Genomic DNA, 15,578 nt, shown 5'->3' on the forward strand with positions numbered 1-15,578 from the left:
CAAGGTCGATACCAATATTGCCGAGGAGATAGCTAAAATATGAATAATTCGTACCTCATGTGGTTGCCACAAATCATGTAAATCAGAATCCTGCTCCTTGTACTATGTACAACTACGCCATGCCTAATTTAATAGGGGCCGAATCGAGTATTGTAAGACCTGCTATTGCTGCAAATAACTTTGAACTGAAGCCGAACACCATTTAGACGATCCAACAGTTTATTCAGTTCGATGGTTTGCAAGATGAGGATCCAAATACTCATTTGGCTAACTTTCTGGAGTAATGTAATACTATCAAAATTAATGGCGTTTCTAATGATGCCATTCACCTTCGGTTATTTCCATTCTCACTGAGGAATAAAGCTAAACAGTGGTTGAACTCTCTACCACGAGGGTCCATCACTACATGGGAGCAAATGACCGGAAAGTTTCTTTTGAAATACTTTCCTCCAGCCAAGACGGCAAAGTTGAGGAATGATATCTCTTCCTTTGTGCAAATGGATTTAGAGACCCTATACGATGCATGGGAGAGGTATAAGGATTTAATGAGAAGGTGCCCTCATCATGGGTTACCCTTATGGTTATAGGTTTAGACTTTCTACAATGGTCTGAACCCCTTAACTAGACAACTAATAGATGCAGTCGTCGGCAGTACCTTAAATAACAAAACACCTGAGGAGTCTTATGAGCTCATTGAAGAGATGCCACTGAATAATTATCAATGGCAAGTCATGAGGACAAAGCCGACAAAAGCCGCTGGTGTTTTCAACCTTGACAGGTCACCATGTTATCAAACCATGTAGAGTTCTTAAATAAAAAGATTGATGGTTTATGTGTTTCTACTCAGGTATATCCAGTGATGTAGTGTGACAGAAGTGGATGAGGAATGAATAATCCAGAATGCCTAGCCTACGACCTTAGCACTACGAACGAACAAGTCAACTATATGGGTAACAATTCTAGACCTCAGAATAACCCCTATAGTAATACTTACAATGCAAGTTGGAAGAACCATCCCAACTTCTCTTGGGGTGGTCAAGGTAATCAGAAACCACAACCTCCTCCTGGTTTTCAACAACCACCTTACCAACAGGAAAAGAAGCCGGACCTTGAGGAGATGCTAACGAAATTCATCTCAGCATCAGAAACACGGTTCCAAAACACTGAAATAGCACTTAAAAATCAGCAAGCGTCGATTCAAGGGCTCGAAAATCAAATAGGTCAGCTTTCTAAGTTGATCTCAGAAAGACCACAAGGTAGCCTGCCTAGCAACACCGAGACTAACCCAGGAGAGCAGCTCCATGCGGTTATTGTTCGATATGAAGAAGGGCTAGTTGAATCCAAACTAGAACCAAGGCAAGAAAGTGTGGTAAGTAATGAAAAGCTGGATGAAAACTAGTGTAAACAAAAACCGGTGAGTAAAGAATATACACCTCGTGTGCCATATCCCAACGCGACAAAGAAAGACCACACAAATGAATAATTCAATAAATTTCTTAACCTTTTAAAAAAATTACATATTAACTTACCGTTTATTGAAGCTCTTTCGCAGATGCCCAACTCAATTAAATTTTCAAAGGAGCTTTTGGCAAACAAACGAAAGTTAGATGATTTGTCACATGTAGAATTAAATGCAGTTTGCTCAGCAATTCTACAAAACAAATTGCCCAACAAGTTGAAAGATTCAGGGAGTTTTACTATTCCTTATTTAATTGGTAGTTTAAATACTGATAATGCTTTGGCCGATTTAGGGGGAGTATAAATGTCATGCCCTATAAAATGTTTAAACAACTAGGTCTTGGGAAACCTAAACAAACTAGGATGAGTCTTCAACTGGCAGACAAAACTATTAGATTTCCTAGGGGTATTGTTGAGGACGTACTCGTTAAGATTGATAAATTTATATTCCCAGTCAACTTTGTTGTTCTAGACATGGATGAGGATAGTGACTGACCTTTAATTCTAGGTTGGCCCGTTCTAGCAACTGCTAAAACGATTATCGATATTGGTACAGGTGAACTCATACTTCGTGTAGGTGATGACATGATCAAACTCCAAGTTCGTGATTCTGTTAGGATATATAGTGACCGAGATAATATTAAAAGTTCTGCTGACATTAATAACCTTGTGGCTCAACATCCTTTATAGGAAACACATCAAAAAACCATGATAAAGGCACGGTCCAGCTCAAGCGTCAAGGACAGAACAACTTGTGAAGAATGAAGGCTTCAAATCGATGAACTAGACGAATGGCGGTCACAAGTTAAGGAGAAACCGAGAATACACGATGTAAAACCTGAGCAATTCCTTGACGAGCTTAAAGAAGGAATGAATCACTTCAAGGTTGGGGACCAAGTCTTGTTAGATGAAAAAGACCCTCGAATTATCACTACAGAGCCTAACGCAAACAGAGCGACTCCTTTTACGGTATTCAATGTCTTTCCATACGATACGATCGAGGTAACTCATTGTCATTTTAGTACTTTTAAGGTAAACAGTATCCGACTTAAACCTTATCTAAATAAAAGAATTGACAGCGAGAAAGAGGAGTCTCGACTCCGTGATCCATTGTAACCATGTGAATAAGAGGTAAGTCAAGCTTAGACTCTAAATAAGCACTTCTCGAGAGGCAATCCGAGTACTAACATTGTTAATTTTCTTATTTTTATTTCATATAATTTTTTTAAAATTAACGAAACATTAAAACGCAGGTTTTTGACCCACATGGCCTGGACACACGGGCGTGTCCTAGGCCGTGTGATTTAACATGGGCGCAAAAATGAATAAAAGGGTCGTGCGACATGGCCGTGTGCTCACACGGCCTAGACACACGTGCGTGTCCTTGGCTGTGTGGATCTTGAGACTTAGCTTTTACTTTTAAAAGGAAATCGACAGAGGGTTACACGGTTAGGAGACACGACCGTGTAATCTACACAGCTAGTACACACGAGCATATCCTCGGCCGTGTGAGCCATGATGCATAAATCCCCAAAAATTGACAAAGACACGAGCTAGAATAATCCACACGGCCTGGGCATACGGGCGTATCTTAGGCCGTGTGAAAATTGGAGCCTAATTTTTCAAATTTAAAACAAGTCAGGGAGCTACACGGGTGAGGCATACGGCCGTGTGTTCGGAGACACGGGCATATGGTCAACCATACGGGTGTAGGACAAGCGAACAACATTACACACGGCCGTGCGATACGGCTATGTGAAGACTAGGCTTATAAATTTAATTGCACATGGGCTATACAGAGGCTACACTGGCATGTGACACGGCCGTGTAGCCCAACATGGGCCTTTGCACGATCGTCTTTCCCCTTAAAAACCCTAACCCCTTTTATTTTTTGTTTTTTTTGTGTGCTTCTCCTAAGCCCCCAAGAAAACCTAACCACCGTTCAATTTTTCTAGCCACCGGTCAATAACCATTCTTTCCCTTTCCCCTTCGCAGCACCCACCTGACCGACCCCCTAGCCTCCCCCGAACTTACCCCCTCTCCTCATGCCTATACCATTCCCACCCCAAACGGCCCCATCGCACAAACCTCTTTCACATCTTAACCCCAACTCCCTTCACGCCCTAGCCTTTTCCTTTCTCCTCCACTCGCACCGCAACTCCCCTTCTGAACTTCACCCTTGCATACCTGCACCGCCCTCGCCCTCACTCTCTACTCTATCATCGCCCCAAGCCCATACCAGCCGCGAACCTGAGCCTTTCTCCCCCACGACGTGCAGCCCCCTTCCTCCGCCATTTTCAACCCCCAAATTGACCCACCACTGTTCGATCACTGTTCACCGCCGTCCGTACCTCCGACCACCATTCAGTGGGTTTTCCTTGTAGCCTTTCCCTTTTTCTTTATATCTTAGTTAGATAATTTTATTTCTTTTATTTATTTCTATTACTATTAATTAATATTATTATCATTATTCTTTATTTCTTTATTTATTTCTTTGTTTTTTTTTCTAGGTGTTCTTGATTTTTACATTGGTGCTTATTCCGTTTCTTGCCTAACTGACTTTATATTTCTTCTTAAATTCTAGAGAATGTTCCTTTATGAATTAATTTTACATTTGTTGTTTTAGTTAATTTTTCTTCTAGTTTATTTCTACTACTCTTGCTTATTCACATTCATTCTTGGCCATTATTAGTTTATTCCTTCTCATTCAGTTTTTGTTTGGTAGCTGGCATTTTACTTATTACTGTTATTATGATTCTCTTGTGGGATTGGACATGAATGGTTATTGTTAGCTTGTGCTTATTATTTTGATTCGTCAACATTAAATTATTCGATTGTTTTATTGCAGATTTATCATGACAAACACTCGAGGAAAATTTAAGGTTGCTGATGATCGTAAAACTAACTAACAAAATTCGACTAAGGTAAGCGCACCTATCGAACAGTAGTATAGTTGTGGTGAGACCGAAAATATCGTATCCACGAGGACTAAAATTACTAGTAATTACTATCTTTTTATTATTTAGCGTAAAATTTAAATGAATGTTGTAAACTAAACTATTTATCTAATTAACTAAGATTATGACAGAGATGAAAGTTGGAGAATACTTTAGAAAAAAAACCAATAAAGAAGACAATACCCAAGAAAGAATCTACCTAGACTTCACTTATTACCTTTGAATTAGACGGTTTATTCACTTGACTTATTCCGTAGAAATCCTTGATTTATGTTATTATCCCTTTCGAGACCAAAAACAACTGACTCTAGGTTGATTAATCAAAATTTCTTTCTAATTAAAACTCATATTGTCGCATTAACTCGATCTATGGATTCCTTTATTAGATTTGACTCTCATCCAGCAAATTTATGTCGTCCTATTTCTAGGATTGCATGCAACTCCGCTTAATTATGAATGATCTACTCTTAAACAGGGACTTTTTCTCCACTGAATAAGCACATCAAAAACCTGAATTAATATCCTGGAATATTAAAGCAAAGGTTAAATTCATACTTAAGAATAAGAATAAGTATTTATCATATAACTCAAATAATAATAAGATCCGTCTTAGGTTTTATCTCCCTTAGGTATTTAGGGAATTTAGTCATAATAATAATGGAAAACATCTCAAAGTTTGGGAAACAACAAAACATAAAGAAACCCAAAGAACTTCTAGAAAATTGGATGGAAATCTTCAGTCTTGATGTAGATCCTGCTCCTGAGCTAATTTCGATGGCTTTCCTTGAGAATTTTCTGCCTCCAAATCTCCGTGTCCCCACTAATCCTCTTCTATGGTGTTTATATAGGCTTTAGAATACTTCAAAACCCTCAAAAGTGGTCTTTTTAGAGTAGAACTAGACTTGGGCTCGACAGGGACACGGCCGTGTGCCACGCCCGTGTGCAAGTGATCAAACCGTGTGCAATTCTGACTGGGATTAGTGTCGACACGGCCATGACACACGGGTGTGTGGTATGCCTGTGTGCCTCATAGGGGCGTGTGGGTTACCCGTGTGGAAGTGCCTAGGTCGTGTGTCATGCTGAATTAGGCCCATTTTGTCTATTTTTGGCCTGTTTATTGCTGTTTTCGCTTTCCAATGCTCTCTTGAGTATAAAACATGAAATTAAAGAATTAAGAGCATCGAATTCAATGAAACCAAGGAAAAATCATCCATAAATATGCCAAGAATGGGGTAAAAATATGTATAAAATATGGTTTATCAAATATCCCCACACTTAAGCATTTGCTTGTCCTCAAGCAAAATCCTCAACTCACAATTAAAATAAATCCTTTTCAACTTATAATTCTCATTTATAATGTTTCAAAATAATCCACAAGCAGTCATACATTGAAAATTTAACTAAAAGAATATTAAAGTTTCAAATAATCCAAATTGAGCATTTTAATTATAAAATCATAGGTATCCCCCTTTTATCTAAGTACTCACCTTTAATTTCAAATTCACAAGGTTGGCATCCTCACTAATGATTCACTCAAATCACTCAAAGTGTTTAAGGTTCAATAACTACGCTCTTAATAGTCAAACATGAAGAGTTATTACCATAGGCTTACATAAAAATCAAATCTCCACCACTATAATGAGATGATACATAAATCGAAAGGTCTTTAACAGGGTTGTAATAGGGCTTAGGTTAAAGGTGTGGATAAAGGCTGAACAAGAGAGTTAGAATCGAGATCAAATTAAATAAATTACCCAACTTCGAGAAAAAAATAAAAAATAAATCCAATCACTAAATTACAAACAAGTGCTAGAATTAACACTAACCAAAACTAATGAAGTGAGCTTGTCTCTCAATATAATAACTTTAACTTATCCGAGCTCTATTAGAACAATATGTAATTGAATGAATATATAGTTTTTTTTTAAGAATAAGAACAATGACGGAAAATACATAAATAGAAATAATTTAGCAACTGGAATGAACGACCATAAAAAGGTAATTAATCAAATTAAGTCTCGATAAAAATGGAGTAAATGAGAAGGGTGAAATTCTTAACGAATCAAAAAGGGTTAAGTTGAGGGTTATTATTAAGGGGTAAAATTGAGAAATAATAGTTAAGGCTCAAAGGGGTTCATTAGGGGCCAATTATGTGGGTAGGCTTTTTATGGAGGGAATGGGTTAAGTCCTAATTACCTTTATCACTTTAATATATCAAATCAAAGGTGTGGTCTCGACATGTATAATCAATGCAAGTTCTAGAATAACAAATCAATGTTGACACACTTATAGTAAATAAAATAAGTGAGCAAGAAAGATATATGCTCTAAAAGGCTCAAAATCTCACGAAAATTATGGGTATTTGATGTCAATCCTGTAAATTCAAAATTTCAAGATAATACCTCAATTTAGGGAAATAATCTAGCAATTTTACTTTTCAAAAGTCAACTTATCATGCTTGATTCTCTAATGTCTTAAAGTTTAAACAATCAAAGCACAATTACTTATGATTTAATTCAAAACATATTAATAAAAATTATAAGTCAATCAAGATTCATTCTAATAGCATTATGAGGAAATTATTTGAGAATAAGGTGAAATTTTAGGCCTTTTTCTGATAATTACATAAATTACCTGTCCACACTTAAGATGTACATTGTCCTCAATGTACAGAGATAGACAACAATAATATAAGCATAATATCAAAAAAAAAAAAGGGAGAGAAGCGAAATTGCCCTAAATTTGGATGTAATCCTTGAAAGAGCTGAAACAGGTTTAGAGGCATTCAAAGTGATGTGTATGTGACATGTGGATAGAGGTGAAGGTGGTGGTAGAGGTTGGGTTCCACAATCACAGTGCCCAGCGGAAAGGTTATCGTGGTGGTCGGTGTCGTGGTGGCTATGGTCGTGGTCAAACAGGACATGGCAGTAGTGGAGGATTGTTTGTTTATTCCTTAGTACCCATCGACTGAACCTTTTGAAACTGCAATGCCATCAGTAATGGTTAAGAGAGTTATATCTATAGGGATATTATGGTTGGAAAAAATTAAAAAAAAACAAGATAAAAAGAAATTCAAATTATACTAATAAAGGTATTTTACGAAAATGATAAATAAAGACAGAAATAAATGCAAAAATAAAAAGGAAACAAAAAGAAAAACAAATTGAAAAATAAATGGACTCAAAAGTCCTCATCGACAGTTGGATCCTAAGATGGTAGTGCTTGAGGCGATATGTGAAAATGTTGACAAATTTTTTGTAGCGTCGCCTCGATGCTGTTGAATCACTGAGTACAATATACTCAAAGCGATGAAGGTGGTCAGAAACTTCAGATATTGAAGCAGCCGCATGAACTGGTCGGTGGCTCGGTGGTGGCTGTGATGGTGGGTCCTCCTAAAATGCAGGGATATCATCAGGAATATCATTGACATCATTCTTATCGGTAGCTCGTGCAAGTCGGTACTGAGGAGGGTCGAACCCACGACGACGCTCAATCATTCGCATATGGAGCATACTTTGGATACCCTGTGGGGACATCTGGCCAATGAGAGTGAGCGAGGAAGACTGCGCAACTGTATTTAGGAGCCCAAAATATCATGCTAGACAAGTCACATATGGGCCGATGCTGATGACTTCCTTTAGGGGCCGTTCTATCTGGTGGCGAAAGACAAGGGTAACAAAGTAAGCGAGATGAAAAATATGCCCATGGTTCATGCTCCACAGGAAGTATGTGTCGTGAGTGTTGACAATGCCAGTACTCTCTCGCCTCCCCGTTAATGTGTGTGCCAAAGGGGCATGGAGATAGCATAGAGCTGGAGCTAGAACCAATGCCTTTGAACAGCTAGGATCATAAATCCCTGTAGCAGGGTGGAGGTCGACCTAGCACGATGAAGGTGAACAAAGTATGTGGTGGTGAAGGTGAGAGAAATGGCCGGCCTCTATAAACTCGTCAGTATAGAGTCCCAATGTAGCTCCGAATTCGGAGACACTTAACTGACGTACTAGACTGCCAAGGCAGAATTGAACTATTCCTGGGTCGTCATACTCTGCCATCACTGTCTATAACTGGAAAGCCGAGCCGAGCTCCAAGGTGAACTCCAAATATGTCGACTCAATGATATCAAAGAATCGGTCTCATGGAGCTGTGACTAGGAGGGCCCGTACTGGATTGGTTAGGTGGACCTTCTCTAGTGTAGCCCAATCGATGGAACGCCCCACACCAAGGGGTTGAGCATGTAGAATCTGAAATAGCTCTTCTTAGGGTCTTGGTGGGAATTGAAGAAATGGGTGTCGTATCTCGATGGTGGGACCTGAGGAAGATGTCGTTCCTTTTTATTTTTTTGAGGTGGGAACTGTAGCTTTCTTGCCTTTTGGATTCGTCATTATATGCCTGCAAGAGTAACAGAACCAAATAAGAAAACATCTAGGCAATAAAATAGCAAGTGAAGAAGGATGTGGACAAATTATGGGTCTAACTATATTAAAAGAGTTAAGTAGCTGCTAATTAAATCTTCAACTTATATTTAAAGGAATAATAATGAGTGATAAAGTAAACAAAAGAACGAATAATAGACTATACGATTTGGCAAGAGGTAGATATGACTAATATGATAAACTAAATATAGGGCTTTTAAGAAAATAGCAGCAGTAATTTAGACGTAATAGAATGATCCTAAACTAATCTGTCGCAGCCTAAGCATTATCTCAATGGCATAATAAAGCAAGGCTAAAGTAAAGACAAAGGCCTAAATAAAAGATAAAGATGAATAAATAAAAGGCATAACATAATAATACTTCTAATAATAATGATAACAATGATAACAAAAACAAAAACAAAAATAAAAATAAATAATGAAGATGATGGAGGAATTGGTAATGAAAGCGTGACCGACGATGGTGAACGGAGGAAGGCACGGCCGTCAGAGTGGCGCTTGATGGTAGATGACAAGGGTGATGGAGAAGGGAAAAGGAGAGGGGGAGGTGACTCCCGACGGTGTTTTGGTGGTCTGAGGGTGGGGGAAATGGGAGAGAGGGGAAAGAGATGAACAGTAAAAAAAGGAGTTTAAATAGGGAATGGGGAAATTAAGGTTAGGGATTGGGGTTAAAATGGGGGCCACAGCCGTGTAAGCCCCGTGTTGGGCCACACGGCCGTGGCACACGCCCGTGTGGTGTGTTCCTAGCTTGTGTTTTTTGTAAAATCGTAGTCAAGCTCGCACATTAGCCCTTTGACACGCCCATGTCCCCAGGCCGTGTGGTGCGCACGGCCATGTCTCACAACCGTGTGCATTCTTGTTCGTTTCTCTCACACCCGTATTAAGGTCACCACGCCCGTGTTCATGTCTTATGCTTATGGTTTGATGTTTCAAGTCAGTATTGCACACGGCTTGCGGACACACCTGTGTCCCTAAGTCGTATGACTCACACGGCCACATCGCATGGCCATGTGGTGCTCCCTTCATTTCTCCCACGCCCGTGGCCAATCCAACACGCTCATGGCAATTATGCAGGATTGTGCACGGCCCTTAAGCACGGTCGTGGCTTTTACCCGTGGTCTATTCTGACTTCGTTTATCTTTTCAACTTTTTGGGCAAGCTCCCCCACGGCCTGAAGCATGTACCTGTGACAGGCCGTGTGACTCCCACGGCCACCTCGCACGGCCGTGGTGATTTATCATAGGCCGTGTTTTCGCTGATCTTTTTGGAATTTAAGGTGTAATTTTGCCACGGTTTGGGTCACACCCGTGTCCCTTAACTGTGGGGTGCACAAGGCCGTGGCTATTTATTGCAGCCCGTGTGGCATCCTGTTTTGAAAAAAGATTGTCCTATTTTAGCACGGCCAGGGCCACGCCCGTGTCGACCGCCCGTGGGGATCCCACGGCCTACAGCACACCCATGTACCAGACTGTGTGTGTCGAAAATATCTGTAGTCAGATTATATAACAGAAGGAAAAACAACTAAGTTATTTAGTGAGATTAGTGCTCGGGTTGCCTCCCGAGAAGTGCTTATTTAGAGTCTAAGCTCGAATTTACCTGATAGATATGTTTGTTTAGGTTCGTGGAGCCGTAGCTCCTCTCGTTCATCTTTGAAATCCTCACTATTTTAAAGTTTAAGTCGATATCCATTTACCTTGAAAGTGCCTTGGGTTGGATAACTTACCTCGACTATACCGTATGGAAAAATGGTTTGGACTACGTAAGGACCTGACCATCGTGATTTAAGCTTCCCAGGGAATAATTTGAGCCTTAAGTTGTATAACAGGAGAATATCTCCAACTTCAAATTGCTTGTATTTCTTTAATCAAGCATCATGGCAGTGCTTTGTTGCTTCCTTGTATACTCGTGAGTTCTCATAGGCATTATCTTGCCATTCATCTAACTCGTTTAGCTGCATCATTCACCTTTCACCTGCGAGTTTGGGATCAAAGTTTAGAAATTTTATAGCCCAGAATGCTTTATGTTCTAATTCAAACGGTAGATGACAACTCTTCCCATAAACATGTCTGTAAGGGGATGTTTCTATGGGGGTCTTAAAAGTAGTTCTGTAGGCCCATAAAGCATCATCTACTTTCTTTGCCCAATCCTCCCTATTTGACTCTACAGTCTTTTCTAGGATGCGTTTAAGTTCTCGGTTCGTGACTTCAACTTTTCCACTAGTTTGAGGACGGTAAGGGGTAGCTGTCTTGTGGCAAACTCTATATTTCTTAAAGGTTTTATCAAATTAAGTATTACAGAAATGAGTGCCCCTATCACTGATGATTACTCTACGTGTTCCAAATCAAGAGAAAAGTTTCTTAAGGAACTTCACCACTACTCTAGTATCATTAGTAGGTAAGGCTTGGGCTTCCACCCATTTAGACATATAATCAATGGCTACTAATATGTATTTATTCGCAAATGAGTCGGGGAATGGACCCATGAAATCAATACCCCAAAAATCAAATATTTCACATGAGAGCATGTACGTTTGGGGCATTTCATCACATTTAGAGATATTACCTGTTCGTTGGCATTTATCACAAGTAGCAACATACCTGTTGGCATCTTTGAATAGTGTAGGCCAATAAAAACCTGATTCGAGTGTTTTATATGCAGTCTTAGTTCCACTGTAATGTCCCCCAGTCGGTCCTGAGTGGAAATGCTCCAAAATTTTAATCACTTCTGTCTTTGTAACGCATATTCGAATTACTTGATCTACACATATACGAAAAAGAAAAGGTTCTTCCCAAAAATAGTTTTTCACATCTGCAAAGAATCGCTTCTTTTGCTAATGTATCAACCCTTTTGGTATAATGTTAGTGGCTAAGTAATTCGCAATGTCTACAAACCAAGATTCATCAGTGTCAGAGATAGCAAAAAGTTGTTCTTCAGGGAATGAGTCATTTATTTTTTGTTCGTTCAATTCACTGAGATATGGGTTCTCTAATCTGGATAGATGATCTGCTACAAGATTTTCTGCTCATTTCTTATCTTGAATTTCTAAATCGAATTCCTGCAACAATAAAATCCATCTTATTAGTCGAGGTTTTGCATCTGTTTTAGTAAGAAGGTATCGAAGAGCTGAATGGTCAGTGTAAACGACAACTTTAAATAATATTAAATAGGTTCTAAATTTATCGAACACAAAAACCACAACCAATAATTCTTTCTCAGTCGTCGTATAATTTTCTTGTGCAGCTGTCAATGTTTTGCTAGCATAGTAAATCGGTTGAAAGTGTTTGTCTTTTCGCTGTCCAAGAACCGCTCCTACTGCAAAATCACTCGCATCACACATTAGTTCAAAAGGTAAATTCCAATCAGGTGAAACAACAATTAAAGCGTTAATTAATTTATCCTTAAGAGTATTGAACGCTTCTAAACAATCCTAACTAAAATTGAAGGGTACGCCTTTTTCTAGCAAATTCGTTAAAGGCTTAACTATCTTAGAAAAGTCTTTAAAAAATCGTCAATAAAATCCAGCATGTCCTAAAAAACTACGAATAGCCTTAACTATAGTAGAAGGGGGTAATTTCTCAATAGTTTCAACCTTTGTTTTATCAACCTCGATTCCCTTGCTAGAAATTTTATGGCCTAACACAATCCCTTCACGAACCATGAAGTGACATTTTTTCCAATTCAGTACGAGATTAGTTTCCTCACATCTAGTTAGAACTCATTTTAAATTTTTAAGGTAGAGATGGAAAGAGTTACCGAATACCGAGAAGTCATCCACGAATACCTCCATAATGTCTTCCATGAGTTTATCAAAAATAGCCAACATGCATCGCTGAAAAGTAGCAGGAGCATTACATAGTCCAAAAGGCATTCGTCGATAAGCAAACGTACCGTATGGACATGTGAATGTCATTTTCTCTTGATCCTCAGGAGCTATTGGAATTTGGAAATAACCGGAGAGTCCATCTAGGAAGCAATAATACATATGTCTAAATAATCTTTCCAACATCTGATCAATGAATGGTAGAGGAAAGTGATATTTTCTTGTGGCATCGTTCAATTTCCTATAGTCAATGCAGACTCTCCATCCTGTGACTGTTCATGTTGGAATTAATTCGTTCTTCTCATTGGCCACGAAACAACCTGCATAGGACTCACCTAGAAACTGTCAGAGATAGGATAAATAAATTTAGCATCTAAAAGTTTAATTACCTCAGCTTTTACAACTTCTTTCATGTTGGGATTCAACCGTCTTTACGCTTGCACACAGGGTTTGAATTCATCTTCCATTACGATTTTATATATGCAAAAAGAAGGGTTAATCCCTCTTATATCAAAAACCTTCCAAGCTATGGCTTTTTTATGCTCCTTTAAAACTTTGTGTAACTCGTCCTTTTCAGTTGGCTGTAAATCTGCAGCAATAATTACTGGTAATGTGGAACTATCTCCAAGAAATGTGTATTCCAAGTGATCTGGTAATTGCTTTAATTCCAATTTAAGCGGTTCTTCAACAGAGGGTTTTAATTTTACTTTATTTTTTAAATCAATACCCTCGTAGTTCTTCTGTCTCAATGAAGACTCATTGGAATTTAATTCCTCTTTTATCTTACCTATCTCAGAATCATCATTATTTACCTCCTCTCCTTGGACAAGACACAGTTCCAATGTGTCTTTATGTATGATTTCCTGCAAAGAGTTTTGAGTAGCATGATCAATAGAGTCAATAAAATAACATGAGTCATCCTGTTCCCTAGAGAATCTCATAGGATCATAAATTTTGAAAATAATCTCTTCGTTACCTACTCGAAGTACAAGTTTACCATCACTCACGTCAATAACAGCCCTAGCAGTGGCTAAAAATGGACGACCTAAAATTAAAGGCACCTCAACATCCTCATCCATATCAAGCACAACAAAATCAATAGAGAATATAAATTTGTCTACTTTTATTAGTACGTCCTCTATAATACCCCTAGGATATTTAACAGATCTATCAGCTAGTTGAATACTCATCTTAGTGGGTTTTGGTTCCCCAAGACCAAGTTGTTTAAACATTTTATATGGCATCAAATTAATGCTAGCACCTAATCAGCTAGTGCCTTCTCAACATTTAAACTACCAATTAAACAGGGAATAGTAAAACCTTCTGGATCTTTTAGTTTGGTTGGAAATTTATTTTGGAGTATAGCCGAGCATTCCTCGTTGAGTTCCACTGTAGATAAATCCTCAAACTTTCTTTTATTTGTTAGAAGCTCCTTTTAAAAATTTTGTATAAGTAGGCATCTGCGAGATAGCAGCAACAAAAGGTAAATTAATAAGTAATTGTTTATAAAGTTTGAGAAATTTATTGAATTGTGCATCCATGCAGTCTTTCTTCAACTTTACTGGGCATGGGGTTGGTGTTTTATATTCCCTCAATACCGGCTTTTCATTATTTTCGGGTTCTTCCTCCTCACCTTCTTTCCTATCAGGGTCTAGTTGCAGCTTCTTTTCAGATTCAGCTAACACCTTTCCACTCCTTAACGTAACTGTTTTCACATGCTCTTTTGGATTGGGCTTGGTATTGCTAGCTAGGCTCCCTGGTGGTCTCTCTGAAATCATCTTAGCCAGCTGTCCTATTTGATTCTCGAGTCCTGGAATTGATGCTTATTGATTTTTAAGTGCAGTTTCAGTATTCTGAAAACGAGTCTCCGCTACTGAGATAAATTTTGTCATTATCTCTTCAAGGTTCGGCTTTTTCTCTGGCTGGTAAGGTTGTTGTTGGAAGCCTAGAGGGAGTGGTGGTCTTTGATTTCCTTGGCCTCCCCATGAGAAATTTGGGTGGTTCCTCCAACCTGCATTGTAAGTGTTACTATAAAGATTATTTTGAGGTTGAGGATTATTACCCATATAGTTCAGTTGCTTGTTCTCCATGTTAGGGACATAGGATGGATATTCTAGATTGTTTAATCCACATCCACTTGCATCACACTACATTACTGGATGAACCCGTGAGGAGCCAAGTAAACCATCAATTTTTCTATTCAAAATTTCTACCTGATTAAAGAGCATAGTAACAAAATCGACGTTAAAAACGCCAGTTGCTTTTGTTGGCTTTGTCCTCATGACTTGCCACTGATAGTTATTCAGTGACATCTCTTCTATAAATTCATAAGCTTCTTCAGGTGTCTTATTATTAATAGTCCCACCAGCGGCTGCTCAATCATCTGTCTAGTTGAGGGATTCAAGCCGTTGTGGAAAGTTTGAACTTGCAGCCAAAAGGGTAAACCATGGTGAGGGCACCTTCTCAATAGGTCCTTCTATCTCTCCCACGCATCATAAAGTGTTTCTAAATCCATCTGCATAAAAGAAGAAATATTATTCCTTAATTTAGTTGTTTTAGCCGGCGAAAAATATTTAAGTAAAAATTTTTCGGTCATTTGTTCCCAAGTAGTGATTGACCCTCGTGGTAACGAGTTTAACCACTGTTTAGCCTTATTTCTCAATGAAAAGGGAAACAACTGAAAGAGAATGGCATCGTCTGAAATGCCATTGATCTTAAAGGTGTTGCAGAATTCCAGAAAATTTGTCAAATGAGTGTTTGGATCCTCGTCCTGCAAACCATCAAACTGAACAAATTGTTGTATCATTTGAATTGTGTTAGGTTTTAGTTCAAAATTATTTGCAAATACAGCAAGCCTAACTATACTTGATTCAGTTCCTGTTAATGTAGGTTTAGTATAATCATACATAGT

At 38.6% G+C, this 15,578-nt stretch overlaps 2 non-coding genes across 2 annotated transcripts; one reads left to right on the plus strand and one right to left on the minus strand.

Annotated features, from left to right (window-relative positions):
- Nucleotides 1-464: 464 nt before the first annotated feature.
- Nucleotides 465-571, minus strand: LOC128289447 (small nucleolar RNA R71). The gene has a single exon (XR_008279095.1). It is a non-coding gene; the product is annotated as a small nucleolar RNA R71 (small nucleolar RNA).
- Nucleotides 572-15,108: 14,537 nt separating this feature from the next.
- LOC128289618 (small nucleolar RNA R71) lies at nucleotides 15,109-15,215 on the plus strand. Its single transcript, XR_008279262.1, has one exon. It is a non-coding gene; the product is annotated as a small nucleolar RNA R71 (small nucleolar RNA).
- Nucleotides 15,216-15,578: the final 363 nt, after the last annotated feature.

The sequence above is a fragment of the Gossypium arboreum genome, chromosome 2, assembly GCF_025698485.1.
Source record: "Gossypium arboreum isolate Shixiya-1 chromosome 2, ASM2569848v2, whole genome shotgun sequence".
NCBI classification, from domain to species: domain Eukaryota; kingdom Viridiplantae; phylum Streptophyta; class Magnoliopsida; order Malvales; family Malvaceae; genus Gossypium; species Gossypium arboreum.